Source organism: Triticum aestivum, chromosome 2D, assembly GCF_018294505.1.
Source record: "Triticum aestivum cultivar Chinese Spring chromosome 2D, IWGSC CS RefSeq v2.1, whole genome shotgun sequence".
Taxonomy (NCBI): Eukaryota; Viridiplantae; Streptophyta; class Magnoliopsida; order Poales; family Poaceae; genus Triticum; species Triticum aestivum.
In genome coordinates this window covers 502,609,436-502,630,204 of record NC_057799.1, presented here as the reverse complement: position 1 = coordinate 502,630,204, position 20,769 = coordinate 502,609,436, and the positions used below count along the sequence as shown (strand labels likewise).

Genomic DNA, 20,769 nt, shown 5'->3' with positions numbered 1-20,769 from the left:
GCCCACCTGATCCTGATCGTCATGGCTCACATCACGAGAGCCTCGCGAGGTTTGCCCTACCTTGGTCTCTCCACTCCTAGCGAGCCAACCTGGTGAGGCCGCTCCTGAGGAGGTCTTGTGTCGTCCGCCTCGCGAGGCTTGGCCCCTCGCGAGGGTCTTGAATGCCTTGTTGATGAAGATGGGCCGTACGGGCCCGCTAGCAAAGCCACGCCGTGGGCCGCAGGCAGTTAAGTCTGGGGACCCCCGTTCCAGAACGCCGACAGATACTATCTCATTTTATTTAAGTAAATAAAGGGGCAAACAGTCGGCTCTGTCTCCCGCTTTAGCTCCGATGAAACAAGATGAGTTAAGCCCGCTGGTGAATAATTGTTTTCGGTTGCCTCCGCCAGGTTTCACTGGCAAGTAGAAGGGGGAGGAGAAAATAACATTAGCGATGACAAAGAAAACTGCAGTGCGGTCGAGAGACAATGCATTGCACGATGAGTTTGACGACTATCTAAGAAGAGGAAGAAGATGCCCTGAGCCCCTGACGTTGCCCCAAGTGAGAGTGCCAAATGGTAAATGTAATTTCAAATCTACTTACAAGTTGTCTTTGCAGGATATTCAGAGACAACCAAGGAATCTTCCTATGCAGATCTCTATGCAGGTTAAAGATATTCTTCAGCGGGGTTGGAAGAACAAGCAGATGACCCCGCGAGTCCAAACTTTTGCTTGGAGATTGCTTCGAAAAGCTCTACCCACAGGTTTGAGAGCTAGTCGTTTTTCTGTTCACATTTCAAAACAATGTTGTCGTTGCCATCAAGATGAAAATGAGATGCATCTATTTTTTTTTCTTTGTGACTTTGCTAGGGCAGCTTGGTTCGGCCATCCTTGGTATATTAAAATGGATATATTAGTCCAGAATCATCTTTCCATGCAAAGTCTTATTCATGCATTGCTTAATATGCATCATCCCTATGCATCCATTCCCACTATTTTTAATTTGATGTGGTGTATACGGAATTCGAGAAATGATTGTCTTTTTGATAGAAAATGCTCTCTTCCTCATCAAGTTCACATTGCTGCTGCTGCCTTGCTTGATCAAAATATTTCCCTGGTAAACTCTTCTGATCCTGCTCAGGTTAATGATCAAAATCGCACTCAAGGGATTACAAATGTGATGCCGCTTCAGGGTTGCACTCTTAGGACTGATTTACTTGTTACAGGAGCAAAAATTTACTCTGACACCTCTTACAAATGTTCAAAAATTCCTGGTTTAGTGCAGGGTACGAGAGCTACAGGAATTGGAGTTTTTCTAAACTTTTTGCAGGATCAAAAAAATGTTCAAGTGCAGATTCAAGCTTCTGCTCTGATCACGCAATCTCCTCTTCAAGCTGAGGCTCTTGCTCTTTTGCTTGCAGCCAAAGTGACTCATATTTTGAAGGTAGATCAACCAACTTTTCTTACTGACTGCCTATCTCTGGCGAAGGCGGCTGCGACTAGAAGTACTATAGACGACTCTGTTTCGTGGACTATCAGAACTTCTCTTGTTGATTTCTTCATAACAACGAAGGATCTTCATACGCAGGGGTACCACATATCTAGGGAGATCAATGGGATTGCTCATAATGTTGCTCATCAGGTTCTCACTCGAGCGTTGAGACCTGTCTTCAGTTGCTTTGGTTCGGCTCATAGGAACATGTGATGCCCTGTGATATCTCTTCTTTCTAGCCTCAACCTTCAGAGAGGGGCGTTTTGGTGGACGAGCTGCATAGAGGCCGATATCTGCGTCGTTCGTTCGGGCGTCGCGATGCGTGGCCTCCGCTCTTTTTCTATTTACCGTTTCTATCTGGTTTCTGTCTGGTATAAATACAGCGGTGCTGCCTATTTCTGTTTCCGCTTTGTACATGGGCCTACGATTTCTGTACTGGCGCGCACGCACAAGATGTTCGGTCCGTGCGGCTTCAAATTTGGCCCACCTCGCGCGCTGGCGAGGTTGGTTGGTGAGAAAAATAAATGTGTGGTTGCTGGGCCCACTTGGCGACAGCAGCGTCGACCATTAAGCGGCGCATGTTCGTGTTTCGGCCCCAGAAAGTGGACGGCACCGCGCGGGGCGGGGGGCGGCAGCGCCGCTTCCCGCCATGGACGGCATGGAGTTCTTCTTCGAGGAATCTGCAGCAGGGTAATATTCCTAAATCTCGCTCAAGTTCTCGCTACGGGATGTGATTTTTTGAGCTAGAATTCCATCGATTGGAGTTTCCCTTGACTTGTTCCTCTATTTTTTGCGGGACTTGACTTGTTCCTCTAACAAACAGATCTGGCTGGCTCTCGTTTGCCTGAGCAGGTTCGTGCCGCAGTTGGACAGCGGAGTTTGCTTAAGGGATCTCGTTACCGGTGAGCAACTGACTGAAGGCGGGACAAGTGGAACAGAGGATGCGGAGGAGGCTTTGATTTCTTCTCTGCCGATGGATTATGAAGGGGGCGAAGGAGCTGGTATGGGGGGTGCGTGTCGTATGATCTTGGCAACGAAGGGATGGGCGATTCCTGCGAGATAGGCGGTGCAAATATAGTCCCTGATGCCGCGGACCAGGATCCAGACGAAGATGGCGTGGGAGTGTCAAGTGCAAACCAATCTTCTTGGACCAGGAGGTGAATTTGTGTTTTAGATAATGTCGATTAATTTTCTGCTGAAGTATATGCATCATCAGCTTTTGCTCGTAGTTTTGTTGCACAAAAGTTGTTCGTCTGGTTGATTTTGAATTTTCTGGCCGGTTCATCATGTTGAAAATTAGTAAGCAACATGAACGTTGAAAAGCGTTTTTGGGAGGGTTACCTGTGTTGTGTAGCACATGAGCGATCAGTCACAGCAGGGGCGATTTCATGTTCAGAATAAAGGAATAAAAAAGAACATGCTATGACGCTTTTTCGAGACATGTGTGATGCCTCGGATCACAAAAAAAAACGCTGGTCTCGCACACCAAAGAAATGGACGATGCTAGCTTGCCGTTTTTTGGGGTTGTTAAAATGATTTTTTTCTGAATCTGGCCCTGCTACTAGCATAGAAACGCATATATGTCTAGCAAGTTATATCCCCAGCAAAAATTCTTGATTCTGCTATGTATACCAGCAAGTTGTGTGGGCAGTGTGCCCATGGACAACACTTTATTTTGTGTCCTTCAGTGGATTTCATCCGCTGATGAGTTGGTGTGTCATTTGTTCGCAGGGTCAAAGTTGGTGTGTCACAGCCAAAAACTATCTTAACATGTAATGCATGATTGGATACAAAAAAAAGAAAAAAAACATTGTCATTGATATAATTTGTTAGAGTGCTTGATGTATAAAATTCTAATGATCTTACTTGATTTCTTTGTGGCTGGGACAGATCAAGCTCGCGCGATGGAAATTGCAATAGGCGGTGTCATGCCGCGGACTGCACATCGGTGGTGCAAATGGCACGTGCTGGAGAAGGCAAAAGAGAGCCTTGGGGCACTGCTTTGCAAAGGGAAGTGAATTCAAGCCAGAATTCAGCAAGCTAGTCCACCACATAGTTAGTATTGATGAATTTGAGAAGGGCTGGGCATGCATGATTGAAAAATATGGCCTCCAGACCAATGCATTCCTAACCCAGCTTTACAAAGTGAGGGGGAAGTGGGTGAAGCCATACTTCATGGGTGTGTTCTGTGCAAAGATGACAAGTACGCAGCGAAGCGAGAGCGCAAACCACCTTCTGAAAGGGTATGTACCACCAGGCTGCCCCATGCATTTGTTCAACCGGCAATATGAGAAGATGCAATTTGACGGTAACTCAGAAGAAAGTTACCAGGAGAAAAGGACAAAACTAGTGAGTTTGGATTAGTCTTCTATCAATCTATCTGCTTTTGAAATGCTCAGATTTTTAGAATCTAAATTTGTCTTATTGAGGTTGTCACTTGCAGGGGGGATTGTCCTGAGGCAAAATATCCCAGTCGAGGTACATGCATCGCAGGTTTACACCAGAACAATGTTTGAGAAATTTGGTGAAGCATTGTACGTGTGTGGGTCGTATGATCTAGTAGAAGTCAAGCCCCAATTGGATTACATTGCTAGGCACATAAAATTCCAGTCAAGGGAAAAGTGGTGCAAGAATGAGTTTGTCATCTCCGTGAGTGAGACAGCCGATGAGTTCAGGTGCGAGTGTGGAACATTTGAGCACTATGGAATGGTTTGCAGTCATGCGCTTAAGGTGCGTGTCATATCTCCTCTTCGGTATTTTACAAACCATTTTCTGTGTGAGCTCCCCTCCAACAACATGTGTTGTTGGTCAGGTCATGAAACTGACATTTTTGATTGCTGGTTCGCCAGGTCATGATGCACCTAAAACTGCATGAGCTCCCTCCGAAACATGTGCTCAAGCGATGGACTAGAGATGCAAGAGATATACTACTGCCGGAGTATTTGCGCTACCAGAAGGACCATGGGCCCCTGAAGTATTCTTCTCATCGACACAACACTTTACACTTGTTGGCAGTGGATGTGGTTAAGTTAGGTGACAGCAATGTGGAAGCATATGCACTTGCAATGGAGAAAATGCGAGATGTCAAAGTGATGCTCGAGCCAGTTGCCGCCGTGCGAGATGGGCTTGGTTTGTCTGATAGAGAGCTGGCTGCAGATTCAGCCGGCTCTGGGGTGGGAACAAGTAGCACTTTGGGAGAACTGAATCTATGCACACCCTTTCACAAGGATCAGGTGTGTTTCCAGCGCCGTCCAAGAAACGATCGGTTGGGCGTCCAACAACTAGCCGCGACAAGGCTCCATATGAACAACCATCGAAGAGGAGCAAATTCTGTTCTATATGTAGAATTCATGGGCACAAGAGCACAACATGCCCTGCCAGAGGGGATGTGCCAAAGGCACCTAGGAAATCTCCGCGCTGCTCAAAATGTGGGTGACAGGCCACAGGAATAACGCATGTAGCAACCCGCCTAAAGTCTGAGAAAATCTGAATTTTAGTGTCTGTTCGGAGCCCCTCCGCTCCACAACTCTGCCACGGAGCGGAGCGGGCTGCAGTTCAAAATTTCAGAGCGGGGGAATTGGTGCTCCGCCAGATTCGTGGAGCCGGTGGATTACCAAACAGGCTCTTAGTGTTTGTTTTAGCGATTGTATGGATTTGGCTGTGTGGCACTTTGTTATTAGAACCCGTATGTTATTTGTGTAAAACATCAAGAGAACGGTCAGCTGCAACATTCGGATCCGAGTTAGCTGGCTCCAACGGCCAGAAGCCCCTGATGAACATGAGAGCGTGAGCGTGCCCATGTTCATGAGTGTGCGTGAGTGATGTTGGCACTGCAGGGCCATGATGGGGGAGTGCATCGCACGGATAACCAACCTGTCAGCGAGCCGTGGACGACATGGGATGCTACTGTAGGAAAATACAGAATACGGGGTTGGGGTTGCAACTGCTAGCTCGAATACATGACATAAATGCGTCGCTGCAGCATCTCGATGGGATTACTGACGACCAGGATAACGAGCTGCATGGAGCTCGGCCTCCAAACGGCATTTTCGCAACCTTCAGGGCTTTGTACTCCACGCTGTATACTGTTATTGAGCTGAATGAAATTTGTCTTGTTCAAAAAAAAGTGAGAGTGCCACTGCATGGGCGCTCCCTACTGACCATGACTTTTCCTCAGGAAAATATCTTCGCACCTACCGGTTGTCAAATTGACAGCCACCCAACTTTCAACCCCCTTGATGTATTGTAGAGCACCAAACGTACTTGCCAGGCGACGATTTATAAGGACTAGCCCTGTTGCAAATTAGTAGGCGCAGCTCAAGCGTAGCTGATTAACCACCATGGCCCATTCCTGCCACGCCTACGATCTTGTGCTACGACGGTATCTCTTGGCCCTGCACCACCTCCTCGACTACGTCCGCTTCGTCGCGGCGGTCGTCCTGGACCGCCTCGGCATCGTCTCGTTCGACGGCGAGATGCTGCCCGGTGAGCCTTGGAGCGAGCTCGTCGACACTGCGCCGATGGAGCGCCTCATGGAGGCAGCGTTCTGGCAGCCCAGCTCACCGCCGAAGGTGAATCGTTCGTCTTCGTGGACGGCGCCACAGTACAGACGACCGCGGGTTGCGCCGGCGGATGTCGAGGGAGCCGAGGACGACGACGGGTGCGTGGGCATCTGCGCGATTTGCTTGGCGGCGCTCGACGTGGGAGGGCAACTGGTCACGGAGTTGTGCAACTGCTCGCATGCGTTCCACGCCGCCTGCATCGATTCTTGGATCGGCAGCGGCGAGGCCGGCACTTGCCCGATGTGCCGCACCCCGACGGTACCAACGGCGTGGTGGAACGGTTGGCGAGAAGTAGTGCCACGCACGTCTTTATCTCCTTGATCGCTGAAGGGCTGAGGAGGACCGAAACATCTCGATCTCCTCACTGGAGGCAGGGCGACACGCCGCGATGTGTACATGTATAGCATAGTCCCTCCAATGTTTTTCCGTTGTTTTCTTTTTTACGTCAACAAATGTTTTCCGTTGTTTTCGTTCTGCATGAACGAATGTTTATGTTTTCCGTTGGATAAAGAGTGTGGTTTTTCTAAAAATGTACTAACACTGAAAAGGACATAAATATTATACGACTTACATAGAACATAAAAAATATACCACTGGAAAGGTCTTCCAAGTGGCACAAACGACGGTGGGAGATGGCACGAAGGCATTATTCTGGGAAGATCGTTGGGTGCTTGGTTGGCAGGTTCAGGATATAGCTCCACGGATTTACGACAGAATTACGGCCAGAGTAAGGACAACTAGAACAGTTCACGAGGGGCTCAAATGGAGCATGGGCTCGAGACATTGGCCTCGATATAAGCCTTGAGATACTTTTCAGTTTGGTCTTCGGTTGCACAGATTGAGCTTGACCCACTTAAAAGCGACCAGGTGCGGGGAGGGGAACTTTTGGTCTATGGGGACATGTGCACCCTATACCGAAAAAAATTTAGTAATTCAACAAAAAGTCAAAAATTACTGAAAATATTTTTGAAATAAACTTGACCTTCTATTGTACTCGTGAGAAATGAAATCCACAAAAAAATATCTTTTTGACTTCTTTTCAAAAAAAACAAATTTTTGGCTAAAATAGTGTGAATAGTGACCTATAATAGCAAATAAATTTTGTCTTTTTTGCTGTGAGGTCAACTTTAGTTTTTTTCTCATCGACATTTATATATCAGTGGTGCAAAAGTAAGTCAAGTGTTTTTTCAAAATAGTTCTTACCTATTTTGACTTTTTATGAAAATATTAAAAAAAAATCCCCATATAGGGTGCATATACAACCAAGAACCAAAGTGTATTTCCTCCAGGTGCGGTGGGAAGGATGGAGAGTACTCGGCCCCATTGGCGTATGCACCAAAGTTTTGGGACAGGGAAGTGGAGCCTCCAGCAGATTTTATAATGGAAATCCAAGGCACCGTTGCCATGTCGTTTTTTCACTTGGCTAGCCTTGCTGAATAGGTGTTGAATGTCGGATAGGCTTGCAAGGAGAGGATTGCCACATCAAAATGCATACCCATTGTGTGCTCAACATGAGGAGAGCATAAATCATCTACTTCTTGAATGCGTTTTTGCAAGACAGATCCGGACGACGGTTTGCAGGGCACTAGGAAGGCCTGAGTGGACTCCAACCGTGAATGACAGACTCAAGTGGTGCATCAGTAACTAGTGGTTGGGGCGCCACCCGATGGCGCCTCTTAAGGTGGAATTGTGCGCACTAATCTAGCTGCCACATTTGTTAATGTATTTGTATGACGTTTGTTACCGTGTCTCTATGATCGTAGGCTTAATTTACCAATCAAGACATGTACTTGCAACAAACACCAAGTTCAACAGCTCCATAAGTCATAGCTAAGAAATCATATGTAATGCGCTACTTTGAATTCGTCTTCCCATACACAGTAATTGTTTGTGAATGGAAGATCAGAGCCAATCAGAACAACAATGAATCCTTTCTTTGCTTTGCTAATTCTGCCGCCAGAGATAGCCAGGTTGGAGGACCACAACCATCAGCTATAGGCAACAGTTGCAAAGATTCAGATAACATAATCAACTACCTGAAGGATGCTACCAGAAACCAATGTACTTAGACAATGGCAATTAAATTTGAAACCAAATTAATTTATCCTTGAAGAAAAAGAACGAAACAAAATATCAGTAGAAGGACTGAAACATCTTAATACACAATGTATTTATTTATTGTTTGTGAAAAGAGTTCAGTTAAGTTTGTTAGAACCAGGCTGAGAGCTTCGTTTCCTAGTAATAGGCGGACACAACAAACTGAAACCACCATAAAGGACCGCGTCCAGAAATACATATCCGGATCACGCTATATAGCTAGTAACTTAATCATTCTAGTAAATTATTTACAATTCTTGTGCATACCTATTTTCAATATACGAACGGGGTATTTTCAAAATGCTTCTCCAGAAGAAAGGAACAGATCTACCAACGTGGTATTTTCAAAATACATATAAACAATAAATACTACAAGCCAGCAAAGGCACACGTCCAAAAATACATATCTGGGTCACACTATAACTATATAGCCAGTGACTTCATTATTCTAGGAAAATATTGTCCATGCTTGTGCATACCTATTTTCAACTTGCCATAGAGACCAGATCCTCCTCTGCCGCTCCCGCAGCACGTCGCCAACGACCTCGTTGAACCGGATCCACGCAGCATCGGCCGGCCATGAAAACAAATGCAGCCTCATTACTTTATTCTGAAAAAGTTTCAGAGACGTTGGTGCTCACCTAAATAAGATCGCAGAAGAAAATGTATCAAGACAGATTCTATATTGCAAAAAATAGAAAACCGAAGTACTCCATCTGTAAAGAAATATAAGAGCATTTAGATAACTAAAGTAGTGCTCTAAACACTCTTATATTTCTTTACAGAGGGAGTACTTGATAACTTACTGGGCTTGTGCGAGTGTACCACAACCAAACCCATCCATGACCAAGGACAAAGACAATTGCATGTAAAATATTTTATGGTGATAAATGTCAGAATGAGTGAAGGTGAACCAAAATTCACGTTAACATGATGTTGTTTATAATTAGTTGAGAAAACAAATTAGTTTCTGCTGGCAGAACTGGAAATTATTAAAACTCTGATGATTAAAAAGCAACATAGTTTGAAGAAATGCAGTCATGTGGTAAGAGGAAGTAGGCAACTTAGATCATGTGGGTGTTTGAATAGGTTAGCTTAATCTCTTTGTGTTTGTTAGTGAGCAGAAAATTGAATCTGAGAGGACTCGTTGTACTTTATACTATGGTGCAGAAATGAGTTAAGGAGGATGCCTGCAGAATTCAAAGATTCTAAAACTTTCCAAAAAAATGTAGTGCATCAGAGGGTGCAAGTAGAAAAGTGGAATCAGAGTATGAAATGTGGGCTATTTAGGGCCTGTTCGGATATCCACATGCTCCCTGAAATTTTGGAATCTGTGGAGTACCTACATGCGCGCTCCATGATTATTAACTGAAACTCCGCCCACTCCGGGAGCGGCCTCGTGGAGCGGCGGGTCTCCGAACAGGCCCTTAGTAAAGGATAAAAAAGTAAGAAAAAGCCGAGATAGCCAATGTGGTGATGGAGAAAGACTCGGCAATATACAACTGCATCACAAGAGACATATCCAAGCCCTGAAGGGGATATAGATTGAAAATGGAGAAGCAAAGGCTAATTAAACGCGGAGGGGGGGGGGGGGGGGGGGGGGGGGGGGTTGTTACCAGCCATTTTACTCATGCGTTGGTGTGTGAAGTGGTCATCAGCATGTAAAAGAGTTAGGGAGAGCGCCTGAGGTGAAGCCTGCTCTAGCAGTCGTTGTGGTGTGACCCTTGAGCAATTCTCGTAGTACTCCGAACTCCTAGAGTCATACATTTTTTTGCTTCAGCATATGATCAGTTTAGTTTGATCAAACTCATGCAAGCCTTCTTACTCCACTGAACTATTAGGAAGTTTTGAGGATCGCCACATAGAGAACTTCTCTGTTATTATCTAGGAACAACCAAGCATTAACTGAAATAGCAGCTGACGCAGAGACAAAAACAAATTATAATGATCTCCTATTTCAAAAAAAAATTGTCTCAAGTGTCTAAAAAACATTTCCCAAACTGGGAGCAATAAGATAAGTTTTGATCACGACAAAAAATTCACCACCATAGACACAAAGTGCTCCCACTGGGATTGGTATGGTACAATCAGTTTCGGCGTGCAAAAAAAAACACTCATAACATTAGCAGCACAGCTATACGGTGATATTCATTTTTAGGCATGCCGTGCAAAAGGATAACCTACATCTTGATAATGGATTTAATAAAATACATGGTACTAACAACCATAGAAAGGGTAAAAGGAATATATAAAATCCTAATAAGCTAATTCACATTGTTGGCATGCTATGAATGGAGGTGCATGTACAATAACTTACAGTACAAATGATCACACACGGGAAAATATAAGGAAATTCAGAGACATATATATATATATATATATATATATATATATATATATATATGAATCAATTGAACAGAACCTTGACTTCCAGTCAGTCAACACAAAATTCAGATCCACTAAAATGTTATTATACGCGAAGGGAGACAGAGCACTGTTAGATACAGATAAAGAGCTCACCTCAAAGACCATCAGTACCTTACACAGCTTCATGCCGCATCCTACACGATGATGCCATGGAAGTAGAAACCGAAGAGTAAGGCCCGCTTGAGAAGCTACTCTATGGGCCACCCCAATCCATTATATTTATCTAGTGAGTGGCCTCCCATAAGGCTCACAATTATGGTCACAGTCTATAAAAACTATAAGCCATCAGTAGAAGTAGTTGACAGTAAACTATAAGCATTAATCATAGAACTATTCTTGGCCAGTACAACTAAACACATGTTTTATCAATGTAAAAACAGAAACATATTTGCGCATATACATCATAATTATGAGGTTGTAGTGATGGCTTGTTCCAACAGAGGAGAATCACTGAAGCCGCCCGGCCATGGGCAGAGCATAAAGCATAGATAATCAATACCATAGATTTAATGTATAAATAGGAAGGCCTCTACTAATTCAGTGCATTTCATTCTTTTAATGGACTACATGACATGTACACTTACCAAGAAAAATGTGGAACCATCGGATGTCTATGATCACAAATATATGCAACTTTGAAAACAATAGTTACGAATAAGGAATTACTAAGAGTGTGAAGTAAAGAACATGAGGTATCAAATCGAATTAATGTCATGATGTCCGAAGATGGTGAAAAAGATAGTGGTATTGATATAGAGATAGAGGATGGTTTCCATACTGCAACCTTTGGCAAAATGAAAACAAAAACCATAGCAAGACCACGAAATAAATTTAAAAACATATAATGTGAAGGGGGGACAATGGCCAACATACAGATCCCAAATGGCCCAGGCAAAAGCTCCAAGAAGACTTTCATTCATGATTAGAAAAAATATAATGACATTTTTAACCCAAAAAAACTTTCCAACTGATAAATTGACTTGACACTCTCATTTTAAACAACCTGTGAGGGATCTGTACCGCACTAATGCATCATGTGATTGTAATAATCAATGTGGCAGTTAGTATTAACAGCAGCAGCTTAAAAAGAGATGGGTGACCAATGAACTAAATAGCAAAGAGGATCATAACAAAGGGTCTGCTCTGACCAAAATAGATAGCACATTTCGGCAATCTGTTTTAATGACAACTCTTTGCAATCCCGTGGAGGATTGAAGTTCATCTTTGAAGAAGCATCTGGCAAAAGCTAACATGCTTACTAACAAGACAAATAGTATGACGGTATCTTGTTAACCACAGGAATAAAACTGCCAATAGCTACAGGCATGGGAGAAAAAGGACAATTGTGTAATAGATATAGTATATACAACTAGAAAGGCAAAACAAACCCAATTATAAGTCAATCCAAGTAGGCTTAGGGTGGTTGAGTTCATCACCAAAAGAAGACATAAATCCCAAGTCCAGATGGATCTTCACTCACATCAACACAATAGAACAGAAAGAAGAACACTGTATAGTAGATAAGGAAAATTTGTGTATTTGTAGCATAGCAAAAGAGGGCTCAGTTCTCTCTTTGATCTTCAAGCCCAACACTCACATCTCATGCTGCATAACATATCCATCGCAATGTAAACGAACTGTCGTGGTTATCGCTCATCAGAGTGACCATCTGAGGAGCAGAACATTGAACATTACCGATGAATTGAACAGGCTCCAAGAGAGGTAAGGGTGAGCTCTAATTTAGTACCCACAAGCCACAACAGTCTTGATTGCTCAAGTCATGCTTATTTCAGCCAGAGTCATCATCATCATCCCTCATTTTTTTACCGAAAAGGAGGTTCTACCCCCGGCCTTTGCCCACCAAGCAACATGAGCCTGATATTCATACATACATACAGGCGTGCACACATCCATCCATTCATCAGCCTTTGCCCACCAAGCAAAATCAGGTTCTACCCCCAGCCTTTGACCACCAAGCAACATGACCCTGACATCCATACACACATACAGGCGTGCACACATCCATCCATCCATCAGCCTTAGGAGCTACTCATACCTGCCTTTGACCGACCAAACCTCCTGGTGCGTACTGCGTACAACGCATCAGACAACACCGTACGGTTCCCAACCAACGCCACGACCGATTCCAAGGCACGTCATGGGGCTTGCCCAGCACGACCATGAGCTGAGACTGCAGGAGCAGCGTTACCTGGTACTCATCGTCGCGGGCCAGGGTGGGGAGCCAGGAGAGGTCAACACCGTGGTGGCTGCACGAGCCCGGGCCTCCATGCCGGCAGCGGTGCAGTACGACGCGGATGGGCGCCCTGGCCCCGCGAAGGAGGGATCCAAGGGTTTGAGCCTCCTCATGGCCCATGTCCCAGCAACGGACACCTCGCCTCCCATGCGTTCCTGAGATTGAAATCGAGTAGATCGGGGGAGAAGACGTTGGATGATAGGTGGAGCTTGGGACGGGAGGTGAAGCACGAACGCCGGTGAGGGCGGCGGCGGCGAGAACTGTAACTGGGAGGAGAGAACGAAAGAATGGCTAGGAGCGAGAGGTGCGAGGGGTGCGAGCGTTTTATTCTGTCCTCCCTCGACACAGTAAAACGCGACAGTAAAACTTGTGGGCATGGCACTGCTACCTCTTCAGCATTGCATTGGTTTTCCTTTAAAGAGAAAAGGATGATGTAGCAAAGTAGCGTAAGTATTTACCTTAGTTTTTGAGAACCAAGGTATCAATCCAGTATGAGGCCACCCGCAAGTCCCTCGTACCTACACAAACAAATAAGAACCTTGCAACCAACGCGATAAAGGGGTTGTCAATCCCTTCACGGCCACTTGCAAAAGTAAGATTTGATAGAGATGATAAGATAATATTTTTGGTATTTTTATTGTGTAGATTGCAAAATAAACATTGCCAAAAATCGCTAGTTGTAGGGAGATTAATATGATGGAAAATAGACCCGGGGGCCATAGGTTTCACTAGTGGCTTCTCTCAAGATAGCATAAGTATTACGGTGGGTGAACAAATTACTGTCGAGCAATTGATAGAATTGAGCATAGTTATGAGAATATCTAGGCATGATCATGTATATAGGCATCACGTCCGCAACAAGTAGACCGACTCCTGCCTGCATCTACTACTATTATTCCACACATCGACCGCTATCCAGCATGCATCTAGAGTATTGAGTTCATAAGAACAGAGTAACGCATTAGGCAAGATGACATGATGTAGAGGGATAAACTCAAGCAATATGATATAAACCCCATCTTTTTATCCTCGATGGCAACAATGCAATACATGTCGTTTCCCCTTCTGTCCCTAGGATTGAGCACCGCATGATTGAACCCAAAGCTAAGCACTTCTCCAATTGCAAGAAAGATCAATATAGTAGGCCAAACCAAACTGATAATTCGAAGAGACTTGCAAAGATAACAAATCATACATAAAAGAATTCAGAGGAGATTCAAATATTGTTCGTAGATACTTGATCATAAACCCACAATTCATCGGACCTCGACAAACAGACCGCAAAAAAGAGTTACATCGAATAGATCTTCAAGAGAATCGAGGAGAACTTTGTATTGAGATCCAAAGAGAGAGAAGAAGCCATCTAGCTAATAACTATGGACCCGAAGGTCTGAGGTAAACCACTCACACATCATCGGAGAAGCTATGGTGTTGATGTAAAAGCCCTCCGTGATCGATGCCCCCTCCGGCGGAGCGCCGGAAAAGGCCCCAAGATGGGATCTCACGGGTACAGAAGGTCGCGGCGGTGGAAATAGGGTTTCATGGTCCTCCCGGATGGTTTCGGGGTACGTAGGTATATATAGGAGGAAGAAGTAGGTCGGTGGAGCCACGAGAGGCCCACGAGGGTGGGGGCGCGCCCAGGGGGGCAGGCGTGCCTCCCTGCCTCGTGGCCTCCTTGTTGGTTGCTTGACGTCCACTCCAAGTCCTCTGGATCACGTTTTTTCCAAAAATCACACTCCCGAAGGTTTCATTCCGTTTGATATTCCTTTTCTGCGAAACACTGAAATAGGCAAAAAACAGCAATTTGCATTGGGCCTTGGGTTAGTAGGTTAGTCCCAAACATAATATAAAAGTGTATAATAAAGCCCATTAAACATCCAAAACAGAATATATAATAGCATGAAACAATCAAACATTATAGATACGTTGGAGATGTATCAAGCATCCCCAAGCTTAATTCCAGCTCGTCCTCGAGTAGGTAAATGATAAAAACAGATTTTTTGATGTGGAATGCTTCCTAGCATATTCTTCAATGTAATTCTCTTTATTGTGGCATGAATATTCAGATCCGAAAGATTCAAGATCAAAGTTTAATATTGACATAAAAATAATAATACTTCAAGCATACTAGCTAAGCAATTATGTCTTCTCAAAATAACATGGCCAAAAAAGTTTATCCCTACAAAATCATATAGTTTGGTCATGCTCCATTTTCGTCACACAAGAATGCTCTCATCATGCACAACCCCGATGACAAGCCAAACAATTTTTTCATACTTTAGTAATCTCAAACTTTTTTCAACTTTCACGCAATATATGAGCATGAGCCATGGATATAGCACTATGGATGGAATAGAATATGATGATGGGGGTTATGTGGAGAAGACAAAAAAGGAGAAAGTCTCATATTGACGCGGCTAATCAACGGGCTAGGGAGATGCCCATCAATTGATGTCAATGCAAGGATTATGGATTGCCATGCAACGGACTCACTAGAGCTACAAATGTATGAAAGCTCAACAAAAGAAACTAAGTGGGTGTGCATCCAACTTGCTTGCTCACGAAGACCTAGGGCATTTGAAGAAGCCCATTGTTGGAATATACAAGCCAAGTTCTATAATGAAAAATTCCCATTAGTATATGAAAGTGACAAAACAAAAGACTCTATCATAAGATCATGGTGCTACTTTGAAGCACAAGTGTGGAAAAAGGATAGTAATATTGTCCCTTTTTTGGGGCCTTTCCTTTTTTGGCCTTTCTCTCTTTTTTTGGGGACAATGCTCTATGAATGATGATCATCACACTTCTATTTATTTACAACTCAATGATTACAACTCGATACTAGAACAAAGTATGATTCTATATGAATGCCGCCGGCGGTGTACCGGGATGGGCACTGAATCAAGAGTGACAAGTATGAAATAATATGCATGGTGGCTTTGCCACAAATACGATGTCAACTACATGATCATGCAAGGCAATATGACAATGATGAAGCGTGTCATAATAAACGGAACGATGGAAGTTGCATGGCAATATATCTCGGAATGGCTATGGAAATGCCATAATAGGTAGGTATGGTGGCTGTTTTGAGGAAGATATAAGGAGGTTTATGTGTGATAGAGCATATCGTATCACGGGGTTTGGATGCACTGGCGAAGTTTGCACCAACTCTCAAGGTGAGAAAGGGCAATGCACGGTACCGAAGAGGCTAGCAATGATGGAAGGGTGAGAGTGCGTATAATCCATGGACTCAACATTAGTCATAAAGAACTCACATACTTATTGCAAAAATCTACAAGTCATCAAAAACCAATCACTATGCGCATGCTCCTAGGGGGATAGATTGGTAGGAAAAGACCATCGCTAGTCCCCGAACGCCACTCATAAGGATGACAATCAAAGAACACCTCATTTTCAAATTTGTTACACAACGGTTACCTTACGTGCATGCTACGGGACTAGCAAACTTCAACACAAGTATTTCTCAAATTCACAATTACTCAACTAGCACAACTTTAATATCACTACCTCCATATCTCAAAACAATCATCAAGTATCAAACTTCTCTTAGTATTCAATGCACTTTATGTGAAAGTTTTTATTATACTAATCTTGGATGCCTATCATATTAGGACCAATTTTATAACCAAAGCAAATTGCCATGCTGTTCTAAGAAACTTTAAAAATAATATAAGTGAAGCATGAGAGATCAATAATTTCTATAAAATAAATCCACCACCGTGCTCTAAAAAGATATAAGTGAAGCACTAGAGCAAAAACTATATAGCTCAAAAGATATAAGCGAAGCACATAGAGTATTCTAATAAATTCCGAATCATGTGTGTCTCTCTCAAAAGGTGTGTACAGCAAGGATGATTGTGGAAAACTAAAAAGCAAATACTCAAATCATACAAGACGCTCCCAGCAGAACACATATCATGTGGTGAATAAAAATATAGCATCAAGTAAAGTTACCGATGGACGAAGACGAAAGAGGGGATGCCTTCCGGGGCATACCCAAGCTTAGGCTTTTGGTTGTCCTTGGATTTTAGCTTGGGGTGCCTTGGGCATCTCCAAGATTAGGCTCTTGACACTCCTTGTTCCATAATCCATCAAATCTTTACCCAAAACTTGAAATCTTCACAACACAAAACTCAACAGAAAATCTCATGAGCTCCGTTAGCGAAATAAAACAAACCACCACTTTAAGGTACTGTAATGAACTCATTATTTATTTATATTGGTGTTAAACCTAATTTATTCCAACTTGTCTATGGTTCATAAGCTCTATTACTAGCCATAGATTCATCAAAATAAGCAAACAACACACGAAAAACAGAATCTGTCAAAAACAGAACAGTCTGTAGTAATCTGTATCTAACGCAAACTTCTGTAACTCAGAAAAATCTACCAAAATAGGAAGACGAAGATAATTTGTTTATTGATCTACTGCAATTGGAATCAGTATTTTATCACGTTCTGGTGATTTTAAACAATTGTTTTCGTGAACAGCAAATTTCTGACTTTTTCAGCAAGATCAAATAACTATCATCCAAGAAGATCCTATAGGTTTTACTTGGCACAAACACTAATTAAAATATAAAAACAAATCTTACCAGAGGCTAGATCAAAAATTTATTTCTAAACATGAACAAAAAGCAAGGAACTAAAATAAAATTGGGTTGCCTCCCAACAAGCGCTATCGTTTAACGCCCCTAGCTAGGCATAAAAGCAAGGATAGATCTAGGTATTATCATCTTTGGCATGCAATCCATAAGTGGCTCTCATAATAGATTCATAAGGTAATTTAATCTTCTTTCTAGGGAAGTGTTCCATGCCTTCCCTTAACGGAAATTGGAATCTAATATTCCTTTCCTTCATATCAATAATCGCACCAATCGTTCTAAGGAAAGGTCTACCAAGAATAATAGGACATGAGGGATTGCAATCTATATCAAGAACGATGAAATCTACGGGAACATAATTCCTATTTGCAACAATAAGAACATGATTAATTCTTTCCATAGGTTTCTTAATAGTGGAATCCGCGAGATGCAAGTTTAAGGAACAATCATCAAATTCACGGAAACCTAGCAAATCACACAAAGTTTTTGGAATCGTGGAAACACTAGCACCCAAATCACACAAAGCATAGCATTCATGATCTTTAATTTTAATTTTAATAGTAGGTTCCCACTCATCATAAAGTTTTCTAAGAATAGAAACTTCTAACTCAAGCTTTTCTTCACAAGATTGCATTAAAGCATCAACGATATGTTTAGTAAAAGCCTTATTTTGACTATAAGCATGAGGAGAATTTAGAATGGATTGCAACAAGGAAATACAATCTATTAAAGAACAATTATCATAATTAAATTCCTTCAAATCCAACATAGTGGGTTCAATTGTAGCGACCAGACCTCAAATAGTCTGATCTACCGAGCACCAGTGTCATCCCTGGATCAGTAATGCTGACACGCACAATACTTGGAGGATTTATAACAGAGTAGCAATCACACACTTATTACATCGAGTATCTCAAAGGAGAAATAAGTATGACAAATATGGCTTAAGGCCATCTAAAACGATAACAGCAGAAGACTTGGAAGGTAAGTGAGTCCATCAAGTCCAACGGCATCACTGAGTATAAGACCACGACCTAAGGCACCTTACTCGTCATCTGAAAAGTCTGCAACATGAAACGTTGCAGCCCGAAAACGGGTCAGCACATGGAATATGCTGGCAAAATAACACATAGAGAGTAATGAACAGAATAAAGCTGTACTACATGCATATTTGGCTGGTGTTTAAGCTCTATGGTTACAGTTTTGCGAAAAGCCAATTTTTCCCTACTGCAAAGGATTAAATTTTATTTAACTATCATGGTGGTTGTTAAACATTGAGAATGGTTGACAGCATCTCAATCCCAATTAAGTATCATCCTTAACCCAACAAAATTAATTTGAGTAACATGATGAGATTCACATGATAATCCAAGTACTAGATACTCAAGATGTCCATAACCGGGGACACGGCTAACCATGATTAGTTTATACACTCTGCAGAGGTTTGTGCACTTTTCCCCACCAGACTCGATCTCCTCCGTTGGATTACTCACACTACATGGTGTTTGAGTGACGGATGACCGAGACATAGTCTTTCAGAAGTGTTTGCACCTTACGATCGGGTAGACCGTTACACCTACTTTCCCCTACATCTGCTAGTCTACCACTGTAAGAGTTCACACAACTTATTCAACTATGCTAGAGCCCATAATAGCTTGTGGCTGCACACGGAAGTTTCTAGCATGAATAATCTCATGATCCCTTTGAGCCTGGGTGGCGGTCCAAAAGAAAACAGGCAATCACTGGAATACCCAGGTGCCTCAATCCACCCAGATGTGTGTTCAGGTTGCCACCTTAAGTAAACCATTAAATTAACAATCTCACATCTGTCATGGATACACTCACCCAATCCACGTCTACTAGCATAGCATAGCAATATGAGCAAACGTAGAAGTAACTCCCAGGGTTAGATAACAAAACAGGTAATAGGTACTACCTCATCTACTTCCCAATACCCACAATTTAATTAGATCCTAATCATGCAATGTTTGAGGATTGGTCTAATGCAATAAAACTGGGTAGTAAAGAGGTATGATCAAAGTGTTACTTGCCTTGCTGATGATCCGTGAAACCTAGAGATTCGAAGTAGCAAGCGGCGCACTCCGGGTACTCTATCGCAAACAAACAAGCATACAGTAAGCACTCAACTAATGCACGGGTAAAACTCAAATAAAATATCTAACCAGAAAGTTTGACTTAAGAACTCCGGTTTGCAAAAAGAATCAAATCAAACGAAGCAACGAAAGTCAAACGGCGAAAGAAACAAGCTTTGTTTACTAATCTGTATCTAAGTCAAATTTTACAGTAGCAAAAACTTGTTTGAGTTGGTTAAACGGAAAGAGAATTTCGAGACGAAACTCTAGGCGCTTGAATTGCCTGATTCCGATAAACGAGCGAAAAGATATACTAGAACGAAAATCGGATCAGAAATCGCGATCTGGAATAATCGCGGAAAATCCGAGAAAAAGAAAAACTGACGAACAGTTTATCGAACGAACGTTCGTTAACTGTAACTAAACGATGAACACGTTCGTTAAAACGAACGAACGAGCGAACGCTCGCTAATTAACTAAACCGAGAAAAAAAATAAACCGATCTAAAAAATAAAACAACCGTAGTTTTTTTTAAAACCGGGTGGTTTTCTAGAGAAAACCGCCGGCGGCGGCGACAACTCCGGCGGCTACCTCGGCGAGGGGCGGCGGCTCCGTCGGGGTCGGCGGACGGCGGGGTCGGGCGTCGGGATGGGCGGCGGTGGCAACGGCGTCGGGCGGCGGGGCGGCGACGTCGGCGACGGCGCCGGCGGATCCGGCGGGCGGCGGGGTCGGGCTAGGGTTAGGGTTCGGGGGCGGCGGCGGTGGCTTGGGCCAATGGCGGGGTCGGGCCGTGGCTTATAAAGGACCCGACCAGGCGGAGTCCTGGCCGAACACGGCCCATAGTCGGTTTCGTTTTTTTAAAATAAATACGCGCAGAAAACAAACGAAAGAAATACTAAACGAACTTTAAAAATCCCGAAATAAATTTTCTCCGACTTCTAAAATCAGGCCGGACAAGATGAACATTTATTTGGGGCCTATATGCAATTTTGAAAAACACGCATTTTTTTCCTATCCAAATAAAATAGCGAAAAACTCCAAAATAAAATCTTCTTTGATTTTTTATATTAAATCCTCATTATTCCTTTATTTTGGGAAAGTCATTTTATTCCCTCTCTCGTATTTTTATAATTGGAATAATTGAAGATAAAATAAATAAAACCAAATGATCCTATTTTCAAAATTTGAGAAAACCCAAATTTGGAAGTAACGAAATCCCCAACTCTCTCCTGTGGGT

The 20,769-nt window shown here is 43.0% G+C and overlaps 1 long non-coding RNA gene across 2 annotated transcripts; it reads left to right on the top strand.

Moving 5' to 3' along the window:
• Positions 1 to 2,009: 2,009 nt before the first annotated feature.
• On the top strand, positions 2,010 to 5,201 carry LOC123054097 (uncharacterized). 2 transcript variants are annotated; one of them, XR_006426047.1, is made up of 5 exons: positions 2,010 to 2,161; positions 2,324 to 2,628; positions 3,362 to 3,820; positions 3,915 to 4,201; positions 4,321 to 5,201. It is a non-coding gene; the product is annotated as an uncharacterized lncRNA (long non-coding RNA). The 2 variants fall into 2 exon arrangements; XR_006426048.1 differs by having other exon boundaries at positions 2,030 to 2,161; positions 2,295 to 2,628.
• Positions 5,202 to 20,769: the final 15,568 nt, after the last annotated feature.